The sequence below is a fragment of the Trichosurus vulpecula genome, chromosome 6 (assembly GCF_011100635.1).
Source record: "Trichosurus vulpecula isolate mTriVul1 chromosome 6, mTriVul1.pri, whole genome shotgun sequence".
In the NCBI taxonomy this organism is placed as follows: Eukaryota; Metazoa; Chordata; class Mammalia; order Diprotodontia; family Phalangeridae; genus Trichosurus; species Trichosurus vulpecula.
This window is the reverse complement of record NC_050578.1, coordinates 156,107,115-156,125,549: the sequence shown is the minus strand read 5'-3', so window position 1 is coordinate 156,125,549 and position 18,435 is coordinate 156,107,115.

Here is an 18,435-nt window from a genome sequence, read left to right as displayed (position 1 = left end):
AAGGATCTCTGCCTGTGGTACATTCACTTAAAATGTGATATTATCTGTGTTTTATTGTATTTCTGTTTTGTTCAATCTTTCCCAATTACTTTTTAATTTGGTTTAGGCAGCACCCTGGGAGTATTGTGAGCTGGGTATTTGACAGATCTCCCTTAGACAACCAGACTGCTAAAGGGGTCCGTGAATCAAAAAACATTAAAAATCCCTGTCTTAGAGGGTTGCCAAGAGGACTGTGAGGTGAAACACAGCCAGCCAGAGGCTGGATTTGAACCTAAGTCTCCCTGGTTTTGAGAATGACTTGCTAACCACTATACTCTGCTCTTGTGAACTAATAGGTGGTTGGTTCGTTGTTAACTACAGTTAGGGAAAGTGAGCAGACTGAGATGCTTTTTTTAAATTGCTAAATCTCATCTTAATTGTGCATTTCAATCTTCTTTCCTCACTAAGATGGTACGGAAACATACCAACAAGCGCCCTACTAGAGTGTCAGCTGCTTGAGGACAGGGATAGGATTTTATATGACTTTTTATCCAGCATAGTGCCTGCCCACAGCAGATTCTTAATGAGTACATTTTGAATGAATGAACGAATGAACACGGATTGGGTTTGAGTTCCAAAACATCCCTCTTCCTTTTTTTCACTTTGTCAAACAATATTTGTAATATGAACATTTGCTGATCTAAAACAATTCCAAAAGACTCATAATGAAAAATGCTGTCCACATCCAGAGAAAGAACTGATGGAATCTGAATGCAGATCAAAGCATATTGTTTTCCATTTTCCCTCTGTGTGTGTGTGTGTGTGCGTGCGCATGCGCGCACGTGTGCGCACGTGTGCGCACGTGTACATTTTGGTCTGTGTCTTGTTTTACAACATGACTAATATGGAAATAGATTTTGCATGACTGCACATGTATAACCTATATCAAACTATTTACCATCTCAAGGAGGGGACTGGAGGAGAGGGAGGGAGAGAATTTGGAATTCAAAAATTTGTTTAAATGAATGTTGAAAATTATCTCTATATGTAATGGGGCAGGGAAATAAAATATTATTTAAAAATAAAAAATAACATTTGTCCAGATTTTTAAAAAATAAAATGCTTCTCTGATTATATCAAATATAGATAATAGTGACTCACATCCTCCTCTAAGTCTTCCTTGGCTGCACCCAATTGCTAATGCAAACACTGAGTAATCAGGTATACCTGTAGTGGGGGCATTTGAACCCATTTTATGGTTTATGTATCCATTTGGTTTCATTTCTCTCTGTCCTTTCTCTCCCTTAGAATGTAAGTTCCCCAAGGGAAGGGACAATTTCTGTTTTAAAATCCTCAGCATGTTTTCTCCTCCAGGCTCTTGTATGACCTGGGCACTAAATAGGCTCTCTTAGCTGGCCGGCTAATGACAGAAACTCTTTTGTAAAGATTCAGGGGCAGTTCTCTGAAACATTGAGATTTTGACATAGCTTTTCAGAACCTATACTTTGAGTGCTCACACGAGCAAAGATATTATTAGCAACCACCTGTTGAAGATGAGAGGTTGCAAAAATCCCAGCCTAGATATAATTTCTTCCGTCTCTTGGCTTGCTTTCACTTTCTGTAACCAGACACTTAACCACTTATTTCTCTGTTGGGCAATTTGAATACAGTCCAGCGCTTTCCTTCAGTCAGCTTTGTGTTCTTATTTTTAACTGACTTCAGGTGAGAAGTCTAAAAGAAGATAATTTCAGGTCTGTGTAGCACTCAGAGGCTCATTCTATACTCATGGATCTGTCAACGACATAACAGCTCTTGAGGCAGCCAGGTGGTACAATGGATAGATCACTGGGCCTGGAGTTAGGAAGACCTGAGTTCAAATCCAGCCTCAGACAATTAGCTCCTGGGCAAGTCACTTACTCCTGTTTGTCTCAGTTTCCTCATCTGTAAAATGAGCCGGAGAAGGAAATGGCAAACCACTCTAATATTTTTGCCAAGAAAACCCCGAAAGTCATCATGAGGAGTCGGTCATGACTGAAAAACAACTAACCATCATCAAAACTCTTGAAGGCATTTGGAACCATGACTCAGGTTGCATCCAAAACACAAACTGAAACCTGTTAGTCAATAAGCCTTTCTTAGCACCTACTATGTGCCAAGCACTGGGGATACATAAGAGACAAAAGATAGTCCCTAGCCTCCATTTCTCCTTTCTACTTCAGTTTCTTCAGTGGTCTTAATGTTCACTCAGTCTCCCATGTTTGAAACCTGGGGGTTCTCGTTGACTCTTCCTTCTCCACGGTTGACTCTTCCTCCTCCACCGTTGACTCTTCCTTCTCCATCATTGACTCGTCCTTCTCTCTCACCTCTCATATCAATGTATTCCCAAGGCCTTTGGAGCACATCACTACAGCACCTCTCACACTCATCACCACCTGCCCAGCACACATCCTCTTTGTTACTAAAAGCCTTGCTGATTGCAATAGCCTCCCACCAGCTCTGCTCACATCCATTCCCTCCTGCTTCAGTTGATCTTTCACACTGCTGTTGAATAATCTTTCTTATTTATGATCATTTGGTTATTTATAATCAGTTGCCAAGTCCTATCATTTGTACCGCTGTAACATCTTATATAAGCCTCCTATTCTCTCCTGATTCTGCCACTACCCCGGTACAGGCTTTTATCATCTCATGCCTAGACTATTGCCATCACTGGCTGGTTGGACTCTAGAATCCAATATGCCCTTCATTCAGCTGTCAGCTTGGTCTGCCTTAAGCACAAGGCAGCTAGGTGGCAAAGTGGATAGAACACTGGGCCTGGAGTCAAGAAAACTCATTTTCCTGAGTTCAAATCTACTCTTGGACACTTACTAGCTGTGCGATCCTGGGCAAGTCACTTACCCCTGTTTGCCTCAGTTTCCTTATCTGTAAAATGAGCTGGAGAAGGAAATAGAAAACCAGTCCAGTATCTTTGCCAAGAAAACCCCAAATGGGGTCGCAAAGAGTCAGGCACAACTTAACAATAACAAACACAATTTCGATTGTGTCTCCCGCTATTCAATAAACTCCAGTGGTTGGCTCCCTAGCACCTCTAGGATCAAATATAAATTCCTCTGGCTTCCAAAGCCCACTGGCTAGTTCCAGCCTTGCCAGCCTTCTTATACTTACTCACTCCCATGTACACTGGGATCCAAAGACAATGACCTCCTTTCTGTTCCTCAAACAAGATACTTCATTTCCTTATTCTGGTCATTTTCACTGGCTGTCCCCCATGCCTGGGACTCTCTCCCAACTCATCTCTCCCCTCAAATTTCCTTGGCTTCCTGTAAGTTTCAGTTAAATGGCCACTTTTTGCAAGAAGCCTTTCCCAATCCCCTTTAATGCAAATGTCTTCCCATTGTGATTATTGATTATATTAATTTTGTATGTGTCTTGTTTGTACAGAGCTGTTTGCATGTTGTCTCCTCCCTTAAACTGTAAGCTTCTTGAGAGCAGAGACTGTCTTTTATCCCTCTCCTAGTGCTTAGCACAATGCCTGGCACATAGTATAAGTGGTTTTCCAGGATCCATGCCCATAACAATCTCTTGCTCCCAGGTTAGATATGAGTTCTACAGTTCAAAACATCTCTACCATGACCTGTGTAGATTGTAAGGGCCAGGGTAAAGGTCAGGGTCTGGGAGGGGTGGAGTGTGAGTATAAAGCAGGTGGGCACTGGTCAGTGAATGGGGAACCTTTAGGGTTGAAATATACAAGCTAGGATACTGTGTGAGCGCCTTGATCTGCCTCCATCAAGGCTTGGGGGAAATCTGTGTTTGCCTCAACTGGCCCCCATTCAGGCTTGAGGGGTTTAGGGGAATGCACGAGTTGTGCCCTGCTTGACTGGTCCAATCAAGAAGTAGGGGGAGTTGCCCCCTCTTCTCCCCAGAGCTCCTGTGAGAAGGATGACTAGGGAACCCCCCAATGGGAGGATTGCTCAGCACCCTCATGAGAAAGTTAGATAGAATAACGTCTTCATTGTTTAATTGTTCACGCCTTTGAAGCTGTCTTTCCTTTATGAAAGTAGATCAAAGAAGCTGTGCTGGCAGGTCGTCCTGGGTGTGCTAGGGTGCTTGCTAATACGCATACTAGGTGTTTAATAAATGCTGGTTGGCTGGCTGACTGCTAAAAAGAATCTTTTGTGGTTTCTTATTGCCTCCTGAATAAAATTCAATTTTCTTTGTCTTGTGCTCAAGAACCCTCACAGTCTTGTGCTACCCTTATTTCACATCACTCCTTCCATGCCATACCTATGGTATGCTACTCTCTGCCCCACCACCTTCACCACACTCTGTGCTTTCCTACCTGGTGACTTTGATCAAGCTGTACCAGATGCCTAGGATGGCCTCCTTTCCCTCTTTACTTGTAAATGCCTGTCCATTTCTTAAATGCCTATCACAAAGGGAATGTCTTCCAAGAAGCCCTCCCTGATCCCCACTGTGTTTAACAATGCCCCCTCCCCAGGACCTCACCTAGGACTACATTTTTCAACTCTAATTATCATGTAATATTATATTGTAATGTGCAACATGTAATATGATTTCATGAAGTGCCAGAATACTGTAGGGCTTCCCAAAAGGTTCCATGACCATTCATGAAATCATCCTAGAATTCCACACTGGAATCCTCCAAGTTAATAAAGAATATATATTGTCTAAATTATGCATGCAGCTGACTAGCACAGAGCTAGTCCATCGATGCACATATCTTGGACAAGAACTATTTATGGATAATAAACTAGAATGGGAGGAAAAGGAGAGTAGGGCAGATTGCATTTTGGTAAGTATGTAGTACTTCCAGAAATACCAAACTGTTCCCTGACATAAAAAGTCATATTTTAGAAACCATTATTTTCTCTGGGCAATGCTACAGGACACAGAAACATATAACACCATGATCTCTGAAGAATCCAAATTGTAAATGGATGCGAAGGACAATGAAAAAAATGCACAATAGTTGTAAGTAGGCTGAAGCATATTGCCAAAGATTACTAGAAAGAAAGAAGGGGCATAAAAGTGATCATCCAACAATTGATAATCAAAGAAATCTCTGAGGTTCCTGTACTTGCCCTCTGGGATCAGGTGAAACGAGTCTTTATAAGGCAGACCTTCAAATGCTTAGGGACAATTGCATTCTACCTAAGTCTTTTCCAGGTCAGACACTCCCAGTTCCTCCAACTGGCCTTTTCCTTTGGTGCGGACACAGGAACTGGTTGTCCTCTTCTGGACACTTGCTAGTTCATCAATGCCCTTCCTGAACTGTGGTGCACAGAACTGGATGTAGCACTTCATAGTACTTCAGATAAAGTACAATAGGATTACTGCTACCTAGTAATAACCTAGGATTACCACCATGGTCCAAACACTGTGCCTCTCTTAAAGCAATGTAAGATCTCATTAAGAGTTTGGGCCAGAAGATGGAGGCTGGAATACAGGGACTTGCCTAAGCTCTCCCCTAGGTCCCTCCAAACACCTATAAAAATGGCTCTGAACAAATGCTAGAACTGCAGAACCCATGAAATAGCAGAGGGAAGCAGGGCTCCAGCCCAGGAAAGTCTGGATGGTCACTGGGTAAGGTCTATCGCACAGAGCTGGGAGTGGAGTGGAGCACAGCCCAGCGTGGGCCACGTGGACCAACCAGACGGAGCCAGGCAGAATAGGCCCTAGTGCCCTGAATCAGTGAGCTGTGGCAGTTACCACACTTCTTAACCCACAAACACCAAAAACAACAGAGAAGGTTAGTGGGAAAAGCTTCTGGGACAGAGTGAAAGGAGTTCACGGTTTGGCCACCACCCCAGGGACAGTGGAGCTGATGCAGTTCTGAGGCTGCTTCCAGAGCTACAGCTGCAGTTGCTTCTGGCCCCAGGTCCACCTGGTAGGAGGAATTAAGTGGTGGATCTGAGCAGGAGTGCAGAGCCAGCTTAGATCTGAGTCACTTTGGGTTCGCAGGTCTTGGGGGAGGAGGAGCGCTGGTGTGGCAGAGCTTGCTGTGTAGAAATAGCTCTGAAAACAACAGCTCAGACCCTCAAGCTTGGCACAAAGTACTCTCTACTCTACAAGCAGTCATACCCAAACGAAAAACTCAATGGTCAAGTAAGTTGGCTGGGAACATGGCCAGGCAGCTAAAACAGACTCAGATTCAGACTCAGACTTTGGAATCTTTCTTTTGGTGACAAAGAAGACCAAAACATACAGCAAGAAGAAGTCAACAAAGTCAAAGAGCTTACATCAAAAGCCTCCAAGAAAAACATGAACTTGTCTCAGGCCATGGAAGAGCTCAAAAAGGATTTGGAAAAGCATGTTAGAGAAGTAGAGGAAAAATTGGGAAGGGAAATGACAATGATGTGAGAAAACCATGAAAAACAAGTCAATGACTTGCTAAAGGAGACCCCAAAAAATACTGAAGAAAATGTTTGGCATGGCTGTTTCCAAATGTTATCAATTATCAGGGAATGTTGGCAGGGGTGTGCCCAATCCAGCTCATATTAGCTCACCAGAGCTAACTGTTAAACTTTCAATGTGAATATTTATACTTTGGAAATCAGCAAATCAAACACTATATAGCTGGTCTTGATTTATTATTTTGCTGATTGTCTAGGCTTCAGAAAGTGATGGAGAAAATGTGAATAATGCAAATTAAGCTTAAAAGTATGTCACGTGTCATGCACATTGTGTTTATTCTGAAAAGCCCTTGTTAAATACTTAGCAGCACACCCCTGTACTTTGGTGGTTAGAGACTACCTGGGAAATAAAATGACTTTTCAAGAATAGTTTCATTAACTTATGACAGACTTAAGAAATCCAATTTACTCTTTGCCTATCTTGTAAACTGAATTACTCACATACTCTGGATAAAACGTCCTTCTCCTTCAGTCAGTACTAAGTTAATGTTGATCGTGTATTTCTCCAAACTCTACCCCACCTGCCCTTCCACATTTCCCTTCAATATTCCATATAGACACCCAAACCTCCTGGGTATTTGACTACCAGGTTTCTTTACAGATTATAACATATTCTCACACCCATATTTCTTTTCCATTGTTATAATTTCCAAACACCTAATGAATCCACTTAGCTGCAATCTAGGTAGTAGATACAGCGTTGGACTCACAGTCGGGAGGAATAAGAAAAGTCTGGTGGAGGAGGGATTCCTAATCTATATCAATGGAAGACTAAGAGCCTAAGGATTCAGGTGAACAATTACTTTCCTAATTGATTTTCTTCCATTCTTTTTATCCCCCCCCACCTGGGTAACAACAGGCCAATAGGATGTCTGGTCTGAAAAGCCAAGCCTAGTCCTTATATTGTATCCATTCACTCCCCCCACACCATACCTCCCATTTGCCCAGAGCTGACAGCTGGATTTCACATTGGCTCACCTGGTGGGGAGTAACTCAAGCTGCCGGATCTGGGTCAAAGCTTCTTAGACTAGAGCAGTCTACCTCCTGACCCCTGGTTCTCAATGACCTTGCTGGCAAAGATCACCAGTCTCAGCTTCTTAACCTCACTCCCAGGCTCTCATCCTTGCGCAAAGTGGAGGAGCCCTGATCAGAAAAATAACAATAGATAAAGGGTTAATAAATAAATAAATGGGGCCTATCTCTCTGTGCCACTGTTCCCAGCTGTTGTTTCCGATTGCTAGAGTCCCTCATGCTACCTGCTCCAAGGGGCCCACGGTACTGCCTGCAGGCCCAGGTGTTACTGACCTTAGTTCTCATCTTGTTAATCTCTATGCAAGTTAAGGCATCACTGTCCCCTCATCTTTTCAGTTCTTTCTGAACTGAGGCCAGTGCAAGAGACCTTCTGCTCACCAGATATTTGTCTCAGATAATGTTCCCTATCTGACACAGTAGACAACTCAGGACCTGAATGTTCAGGTAATCAATCATGCTGCTAAAAGAAACTAGAGAGTAGAGTTTCCCTCCTGCCACAAAAAAGTTGTGTTGGATGGGAAAAGTCAAACCCAATGGGAGGGTTGGTCTTTACATGCAGCTCATATGTTCCTATGGGCAAAAGCTCACATCTGGGATTCTAATCAATCCACAAGAAAGGGGGAAGAGCTATTTTGGTCTGCATCCTGATGTCCTGGGATAGGAAGATAAGTATTTTTTAATTAAAATAAATTTTAATTTAAAAAAATCTTTTCTCTTCCTCCCACCATTTCCCTTGCCATGGGAGAAAAGAAAAGAAAGGAAAACCTTTTGACAACTATGCAAAGTCAAAACAAATCCCTTTGTTGGCTGTGTCTAAAAAATCTATGTCTCATTCTATACCCTAGGTCCATCCCTCCTCAGGCCAGAGGTGGGGAACAGGCTTCATCACTGGTCCTATGGAATGAAGCCACCAGGATTAACGTGCCTTTGGTCCTGAATTCTGCTGTGACTCACTCCTGTCACTTCCTGTCTCATCGCCCTCCTCTCCTTCAGTCTTTCTCTCTCATTCTCTCCCGTAAGGTTTGTCTCCTTACTTTATTTTGTCAGAATGAAGATCTCTTCCTCTGCATATACATCTCCTTTCCCACAAAATGAAGAAAGCACTGGTCTAATGGATAAAGCTCTGGGGAATCAAAAAAATTCAGTTTCCAAATCCACACCTGTTTTTTTCCATGACTTTTATGCAAGTCATTTTTCCCTTTGGGGCATCATTCTGATCTTCTGAAAGAGACATTTATGAGTGTTGTTACCTATCTTTCACCCAATACACCTCCTCCTCCCACCCCCATCCCTGTTCTATCCCATCCGCATCTCCATCCTCATCCCCATCCTGCTTATTTTCTTCTTCTAGATGAAATCTGTTTAAATTACTGAATGTCAATCAGATTTCCAGCCAAGTGTGGAGTGTGTGACATAAAAGTCTCCCAACTGGTGTAGAACTGTGCTTCTCAAACTGTGGGTTGTTGACCCCATATGGGGTTGCAAAAAATTTGGTCATAGCAAAAGCTTTCTGAACTCACAATGACCAAAAATTAGTGAAAACTCGAGTTTGTAGTGAATCTGAGGTGTTTCTGGCAGCGTTTGCCCCTGTGGCATAGGTCAACTTTGCAGCAGTCTTGGTTCTGAACACAAAGCACGGGCACTTTGCTCTGTGCATGTCCTCAGGCCATGCAATGCCAACAAATGCTGCCAAAATGGAAAAGGGGTGAGTGGAAAAAGTTTAAGAAGCCCTGGTATAGGGAATGCCAACTCAAAGCTGTTCCCTGCCAGCATGAAGGGTAGAGTTGGTGGAAGAGAATTCTTTTCACTAATAAGGAGAGCCCCATGTAAAATGCTCCAGACTTGGCTAGAAATACAGTAGTACATATATTTAAAAATTTACTTAAAATGAGTATGCAGAAAAGCAAGCTTCTTTAGTTGCTAGGCGTCTCTGTTCCTGCCACAGCCATTATTTTCTGCTACGTGCTGGTTAAGTTCTATTTGGGCCAAGTGGGCAGGCCCTCTCCTAGAGTTCTCAAATGCACAGAGGAATTACATTAAGATCCGAGTCAAGTTTTATTTCCTTTATTTTTGTTTGTGCTCTCCTGGCTAAATTACTTTAATCTCTAAATCCCCATTATTACATTTCTTTCTCTTACAATTCCGCCTTCTGCCCAATAAGCTCCATAAACCGAAATATCAAAGGCATTGCGGAAACATGAAGGAAGCAGATAAAGAAGGGAAAATACAGGATTAGAATTTAAGTAGTATTTATTAAGCAACTACAATAAGCCAGACCCTGCTTGGTGCATAAAAAGATAGAGTCCCTGTCTCCAATTTGTTGCTGGCTGATGGCGACCATTTGCAAGAAATAGGGATGTTCTTTCTCATTTGAAAAAAAAAATCAGGAGATGGTTGCAGTGAGATGATTGCTAGGGGAGATTTTTATTGTACAGTAACACCCTATTTTGCAATGCTAGGAGACATTTTAACCTCAGATGAGATGTAGGTTTTTCTTCCCTGTACTCAGCAGGTGATCTGGAAATGAGAGTTCTGAGGATGACTTTGGGAAAAGGTCACTGGTTATCAACCACTCTCCTGTGTACATGCCAATATGAAGAAACAAGCCTCGGAGATTTTCCAAAGGTCACTTAGTTTTTGGATAGCGCTGATTTCTAGTATTCGTGAGCTCCACTGTTGTTGGCCATCAGCTGAGGAACTCTCAAACTATTGAGAAGGCCATCCTCAGCGTTCCCAGGTTGAGGGACACCTGCTGATCCCAGCTGGCTTGGGCATGGAGAGGAAAGAGGAAGGGAGGTAATGCCTTAGGTAAGCTGATCCTTCAGTATTCAGAATTTTAATTCTAGTGAATGTAGGATATACATGAGCCAAAGCTGTCTGCAGGGTAATATCTGCTGTGGGGCTCTCCTCCAGTTTCATGTACATGACTGCACTTAGGGGTCTCCTAGGAATCCTTTGAAGCCATTAGAAGCAATGGAAGGAGACAGTGTCATGGGGTACTGCACACAGAAAGGAATGAATGCTTCCAGTCTATATAACCTTCAGGTACCCCTCTGCTCCAAACCTGCCCTTTATACACTAATAATTGTAGCAGGAACTGGTTATTTTCTCTTCTCTCCACCCTCCTGGGGCATGGCTTCCCCAACCTGTCTTCTCTATCCTAGATACTATGAGAAAAATCCCCAGTAATTTGAATAATCTCACCTAGTTGCCACAACTCAAAGGGAATTACAGAAAATCAGGGGGAAAAAAGGCGTTTTGTCGAATCTTTAGACTGCATGGAAGGCTCACTTTGGTGGGAGATGCACTATCCAGGTGCTGCAGGATGGGAGTTGGGAAGGGGCATTAAAGTTCAAAGTCATCCTTTCCCTACCTGGTCGTCAGACATGGAGACCTACCTACAGATTAAAGGAGTATAATGAGCACCTGACTTGGACAAATTTCCAGGAGGCCAAAAGTTGGCTGGGGCTGTAATACAGTGCAGTGCATTGGAGCTATAATTTAGGAAGTACTGGATTTCCTGCCATGGTAAGGAAACACTGCTATAGTCTCTTCAGCAATACTGGGACAGGTTCCACCACAAAAAATTGCTTTTCTCTAGTGAAGAACTAGCCAGAATGGGGAGTGGTACTGACGCCACCTGCTGGGAGCTTGGAAGAATTACAGGAGGAGCCACATCCTGAGGGACTAAGAGTGACTCCACCTTCCAAAAGCTCTTTTAGTGTATAATTAATTTCAAAGAACTAAAGCTATTTAGGTATCTGGGGAATGGTTATTCTTTGGTGGGCATCAATTTCCATGAGTTATGACTCTGGAATTTCCATCAGTCCCTGGAGCCCTCTTTCTTTTTTTTCTTTTTTTTTTTCTTTTTACATTAGTCATGTCATAAAGAAGAATTAGAACCAATGGGAGAAACCACAAGAAAGGAGAGAGAGAGAGAGAGAGAGAGAGAGAGAGAGAGAGAGAGAGAGAGAGGGAGAGGGAGAGGGAGTGGGAGAGGGAGAGAGAGAGCGCAAATGGTATGCTTTGACTTGCATTCAGACTCTATAATCCTTTGTCTGTATGTGGACAGCATTTTCCATCGCGAGTTTTTCTGAGTTGTCTTAGATCCTTGTATTGCTGAGAAGAGCTAAGTCTATTAAAGATAGTCATTGCAAAATGTTGCTGTTACTATGTACAATGTTCTCCTGGTTCTGCTCACTTCACTCAGCATCAGTTCATGTAAGTCTTCCCAGGCTTTTCTGAGGTCCTCCTGCTCATCATTTTTTATAGCACAATAGTATTCCATTACACTCATATACTACCACTTGTTCAGCCATTCCCCAATTGATGGGCATCCCCTCAATTTCCACTTCTTGGTCACCACAAAAAGAGCTGCTATAAATGTTTTTGTACTTGTGGGTCCTTTTTCTATTTTCACGATCTCTTTGGGATACAGACCCTAGCTGTACTTCTGAATTGAAGGACATTACCACCATGCTCTTTCTGGGTATTCTTCATTCCCACCCCCCTTTTTGTCTTGTTTTTCCTCACTAGAAAGTAAGTACCCTGAGGCCAGAAACTATCTTTCTTTTTTGTTGTTGTTGTTTGTGTATCAATGTGTATCAATTTTTAGCACAGTACCTGGCACATAGTAAGCAGTTCATACATGCTTGTTGTCAAGCTTATGAGTTCTGAGTCCTATTTTTCTTGTTTTTACCTATAAATGTGACTTTTCTTCTTTGAGTTTATAAACTGATTTTGTAAGGGTTTTGGTGACAACACTAAGGGAAGAGTCATATAGTGAGTTTCTTAGATTTTAGTTGAGGGTATGAGGAGTATGCAATGAGCCAAAGAGGTGAAATGTCTCACAAGTTGTACCTTTGTGTCTTTGGAGAGCTTTCGACATAAGTTACGTAATATAGTGTCCATGACCTACCCGGGCATAGAGAATGGACATTAAATAGATAGGAAAATCGATCAATACAGTCAGTCGATCTCAAGTTAGAAATATTAGGGCAGATTATACGGTTGGTCACAATCTGGTTGCTGTCTATTTCCTTGGTAAAAATGTTAAGCTTTTCCCCAGCTGCCACAAATTAGCCTAGCAAGCCATTCACATGTATGTCTTCTTGAGCATACACTTGGAACGTAATCATGCATGAATAAAATGTACTGATGCTCACAGACTAGTAATATAAAAACATTTTCAAAGCCTCATTATTATTATTATCATTGAATATGTACACTTCATGAATCTGGGGGTGGAAGTGGGGTGTCCAATAGAGATATAGATTCAGGTAAGGAAAAATTAGGAAATAGCATAGGTTGGTTAGGACATGAGGAGAGGTAAGTTCTCATGGCCTATAATTCTACAGGTAAAGTTAGTACAAAACGGATGAGAAATACTAAAGAATAAAATTCAAATGACAGAAAACCAAACTATTCTAATTATCAGGAAACAATGGAGTAGGTGCCCTGGAGAGTCTGATGTGGATAAATGCATAGGAAATTTATCAACCTACTTATACTTTTACAAGACATTGAGAGAAGATGAAGGTAAAGCCAACAAATGAAAGAGAAATACAGAAGGTATGGTCCCAAGTGTCAGGAGTGCCAAAGAGCTAAGGTTGCCAATGAATTCTATGGGCTAGAAAAAAGGGGCTTTTTCAGTTGTGTTGTAGGCAAGAAAATAAAGAAAGGATAATACCACTGCTCGAGTGGATGGGATGATGTTAACAGATGGAGAGAAGGCAGAACTACTCAACTCTTGTTTCTGCTTTCTCTACCCAATAGAATAATATTTGTAGATCAGAAATCATTAAAAGAGAGTTGAAATTTACAATGAGTGAGGAAAAACAGAACACTTATCTGCCATTATTGAGATGTGTAGAACACATTCCAGGTGTTCAAAATAACTGTTGAATGTGATTACTGAGCTATTCATAGTAAATGACATAAAAAATGTAGAGATTTGCAGAGGCACTACCACAGGACTAGAAACCACCAAATACTATCTTGATTTTTCTTTCTTTTCTTTTTTTTTAAAAAAAGAATAAGGAGGAATCTGCAGCTATGAGCTGGTGAGCTAGACCGGTTTCTGACCATATTCTAGAACACATTGTTTGCAAACATTTAGTACTTGAAACTGTAATCATGAATAGCCCACATAGCTTTTGTAAAAAAAAACAGGTTATGCTAGTCTTATGTCTTTTTTTTTTGACAGGGTCACTAAAATTATAGATCAGAGAATGCAACAGACAAAATATTCCTGGATTTCAACTCAGTGTTTGACAATTTCTTGTGTAATCTTTGTCAATGAGGTGAAAAGATTTGGCCTAGGTGAGATCCAGAACTTGTCATTGATAGGTCAGTTTATAGAGAGGTCTTTAGTGGAAAGCCTAAGGCTTCTCTTCCTGTCCACATGCCATTTGAGATATTTATCAATCCCTTGGAAAGAGGCAGGGAGAAGGAATACTTTTCAAATTTGTAGATGATTCAAAGTTTGGAGGGTTAGTAAATAGAATAGAATAGACAACCCAGTTGGAATGCAAATAATTTTGACAGGTTAGAACAATTGGTCAAATCTAATAGAATTACTTTAAAAGGGATAAATATAGTCAAACTCGTTAAAGAATCAACTGTACAAGTACAAGAAGGGGAAGGTATAGTTAGATAACCATATATGTAAAAAAGGGACGTTAGTGGACGACAAGATCGGTATGTCATCAGTGTGACATGGAAGCAGAAGAAAAGCTAATAACATCTTAGGCTGCATTATATTGGATACTTAATAAAGTCTTTTTGCTTTGAATTTAATATCCAGAACACACAGTCCTATTTTATTCTGCCCTGGTTAGATTATTTCTGAAATAATTGTTTTTTGTACTGGGGTAGGAGGGGCACATTTTAGGAAGGGCATTGACAGAATTAGAGCCTACGCAACCAAGTTGGCAAGGGGAGTGAGGACCATGACATATAAAGGTCAATTGAAGGAATTAAGGATCTTTAGCCTGGATGTGGAAAGACAGGCAGAAAGAATAGCTGTCTTCCATCATTTGAAGGGCTATCATGTAGGGCTGTGTGACCTGAGAGGATAGAATTGAGGGCAATGAGTGGAAGTTGCCAGGAGGCTGATCGAGAGTTGATGCTCAGGGTGGGGAAAAACATATTTTCTAACAATCAGCTGTCCAAAAGTGGAATAGACTACTACCTATTCAAGAGACAGAGTTCCCTAATCCTGTTGGTCTTCAGTTGGAAACTTCATGACTTCTTACTGAGTTTGTATGAAAAAGATTCCCATTTAGACACTGCTTGGACTGAATATAGTACAGCAGGGTAGATAGAATGCTAAGGCGACACCTCAGATAAGGTTCTGGTCCATCGTTTTCTTTTTGGAGGTCCACACCCATGATTTCATTGGTATTGGGAGGACAGAGTGAAGAAACTCCCTCTACCAAATGTTCTACAATTTGGAGAGTTGTCTTAGGGTTTTAAGAGGTTAAGTGACTTGCCCAGGGTCATACAGCCAGCATCTGTCAGAGGCAGGAACTTGAACCTAGATCCCTGAGTACGAGTTTAACACTCTATCCCCTGTGTCATTCTGTCTCTATTAAATCCTTGACCACAAATTCCTTAAATGAAGCTAGAGTAGGCATAGACTCAGTGTGAGACACTGTTATGTGTATGCGCTGCAAACAAGTGGTATTTTTGATATTGTTGTCCTTCGTACTTGAAGAGGATCAAAACGACATCATGATATCAGGGTCAATGTACAGTGTGTCCAACTATGGCTGATCAGACCGATACAAGCTTAGAAGGCTCTACTACAGGTTGGGCACAAGCAAGTGGTATAGGTCTGTGATTATTGTAGCAATCCATTTCTGTAAGTATTTATTAAGAACTTACTATGCGTTAGCACTGTGCTAGGCACTGGTGATACAAAGACAAAATGAGAAACAATTCCTGCCCTCAAGGAGTTTACATTCTATTTACAATATATAAAAGATCTAGGGGTCTTAGTGGATCACAAGCTCAAAAGCTAATGTGATCTTAGGCTGCTTAGTAAATGTTTGTTGAATTAAATTGGATAGTATCCAGAACCAATGGAGTGATATGTCTAAATAAGGAAGCTCCCTGTATCAGGGCAGATCAGCAACCATTCTGCAGTTTATAATCTTAGAGAGTTGCCTGAGTCACAAAGAGATCAAGCCTCATATCTAGCATCGCTCAGCCAGCGTGCGTTAGAATCAAAATCTGAACACAGGTCTTCCTTCCACTAAACCTGGTTGTGTCTTAGAAATATCTGTCCCTAGGTTTCCTAAGGAAACCAGAGTAAATGTTGACTCATTGTAAGATACCATCATGTCCACGTGTTGCAGAAATATGTACTGGGTACATATTCCTTTTTTCTGCTTCCATGTGTTTGATTATATTTATCCCTAATAAATTAATTCTATTAGATTTGACCAATTGTTCTGGGTACATACACTGAGGTAGGAGCTAACACTAATAATGGGGGGAGGGGCCAGAAAGGCTCCCTGTAGGATGTGGCATCTAAATTTTGATGATGCTGGGATCCCAAGAGATAGAAGTGAAGAGGGAGTATATTCTAGACATGGAGGACAAGAGGTCTGAGATGGAAGCAGAGAATCTTGGAGTCATTTTTGAGTATTGCGGCAAATATAACAGTACACAAGATATCTTGCCATTGACTCTGTGAACATGATACAAGGGCTTTAGTGGCAACTGAATAATCAAAATCAACTGGCACTAAGTCAATATGAAATATCAGGACAGTTTGGGAGCTTCTTTCTAGGTGGTCCATCTTTTACATCTTGGTTATACTGCATCCCTCTGCTTTTCCTCCAGCCTCCCTGACTGCTCCTTGTTGGTTCCCTTTGTTGGTTCTCCATTCTCCTCTCATCCCTTATATGGCAGTGTCCTCAAAGATGATAGATATCCTTAGCCCACTTCTCTTCTCCCTCTGCACTTTCCATGGGTGATCCCATGGTGTCTAGAGTTGCTTCAAGTTGGCCCACAATCGATGACATCTATTCTCACCCCTGTGCAGATAATCCTGAAACCTACAACCCTCCCACTCCTTGAAAAGCAACCCTTATTTCCAGATACCTTCTGGATGTCTCTGCCTCTATGTCCCACTGTCTCCTGAAATGCAACAAGTCTAAAACTGACCTCAACTTTCCCCCAAATCCTTTCCCTCCCCTTGATTAGGGCTATGGGTCCACCACTTTCCTAGGACCTTAGACTTACAATCTCAGAGTCTCCCTCATGACATCTCCTTCCCTCCTTCCATCTCTCACATCCAATCTACAAGCAAAGACTAAGCAATATCTGTCTGAGCAGATGCTGCTATGGCTGATCTTATCTGCAGATACTGTGGTGCATACATTTTCTATTCTGATGAGCCTCTTGGCAAGAGCTCTCTGCATCGATAACTGCTCCTTAAATTTCTGTAACATATAATCTCACTGTCAAAAGCTTTGACTTGAGTCGTTGTTATTCAGTTGTTTCAGTCACGTCTGACCCTTCTTGACCCCATTTGGGGTTTTCTTGGCAAAGAGCCATTTCCATCTGCCGCTCATTTTACAGGTGAGGAAATTGTGGCAAACAGTTAAGCGACTTGCCCAGGGTAACACAGCTGGTAAGTGTCTGAAGCCATATTTGAACTCAGGTCTTCCTGACTCTAGATCCAGAGCTCTATCCATTGTGCCACTTAGATGCTCCTTGGGTCATTGTAAATGTCAAATTTGGTTCATACAAGAGAATGTACCATTGTAACTTATTGTGTACTGTTATGACAAACCATCTAAAACGTCTCCAAACTGTTGTGTTGAGACACACGGTACAGTTCTATTATGTAGGCAATTGTCAGGGCCCTGGGAAGATGCAGGCTGAGGTGGTATGACAGGTTTGGGTATTGCCCTTTTGATCAGGAAGATTTCCTCCTCCATGCAGGGAGGCTAGAGAAGGGAGCCAGTGACTGCAGTTCTTGGGAAATGTTGAAGAGTACCAGGAAAGAGACCAAGAGGTGGGGTACGTGGCACTGCATGTGCTTGGGTGGTGGCAAAAGACAGACTGGGTGTGTGAGTACTTGGGTGCAATTAGGGTCAGTGAAGAGTAAAAGAGGCAGTATTTATGGAGGAGCTTGGAAGAGGATATTGAGTGTGACCTGATAAGTAAAAGGGATAACTCTTGAATGTGGAGACTGGAGCCCCCATCCTTGGCTCACATCAGTGTGTATTGTGCAAAGAGAGATAGGAGACAGGTTTGTCCTGCTTGATTATGCATATTTGTCACAAGGCTTTATTTTTTTGTTTAGTTGGCAGAAAAAAAAAAAAGAAAAATGCTTGTTAATTGACAAAATAAAAACAAAGTATATCCATTTTGGAAAAATTTTTATCTAAAAAATAAACTCAAAAGTGTAAAAGAGAGCTAGAATCTCTGTTGAGTGGTCACAAAGAGTGTGTTGCAAGGAAGACTTAATCAATGAGGTAGCCCCTGAATTGGACCTGGAAGGAAGAAGCTTTCAATGGGAAGAGATTTGGAGCAGGAAGGAAGTGTGTTACAGTGATGGGGCACAGCATGAGCAAAGGCGTGGAGGTGGGAGAGAGCAAAATAAGCATTGCAGATGAAAGTTTGGCTGGAAGGCATGGTACCTAGAAGGGAGTGCATGAGGTAGGATGAAAAATTCAAGTTGGAACCAGAATGAGGAATATCTTTCAGGAGTGGCTAACAAGTAAAAGAGGGAGAAGCTGAGGCTAAGCATGGCACGTGGGCATTGTGCAGTAGGGTTTATGGTGGGGTGCAAGTTGTTTGCCACATCCTTAAACCCACTCATATTACCAGCTTGAAGGGAACATTAATAAAAGCCTAAAAGATCATATTTTTGTCTGGTACATCTTTTCCAAATCGTGGACAATGACACTTTCTTCCTGCATTCTGTTTCAGAAACAGACTGTCCTGACCCTTGCAATGCCCCACTATTAAA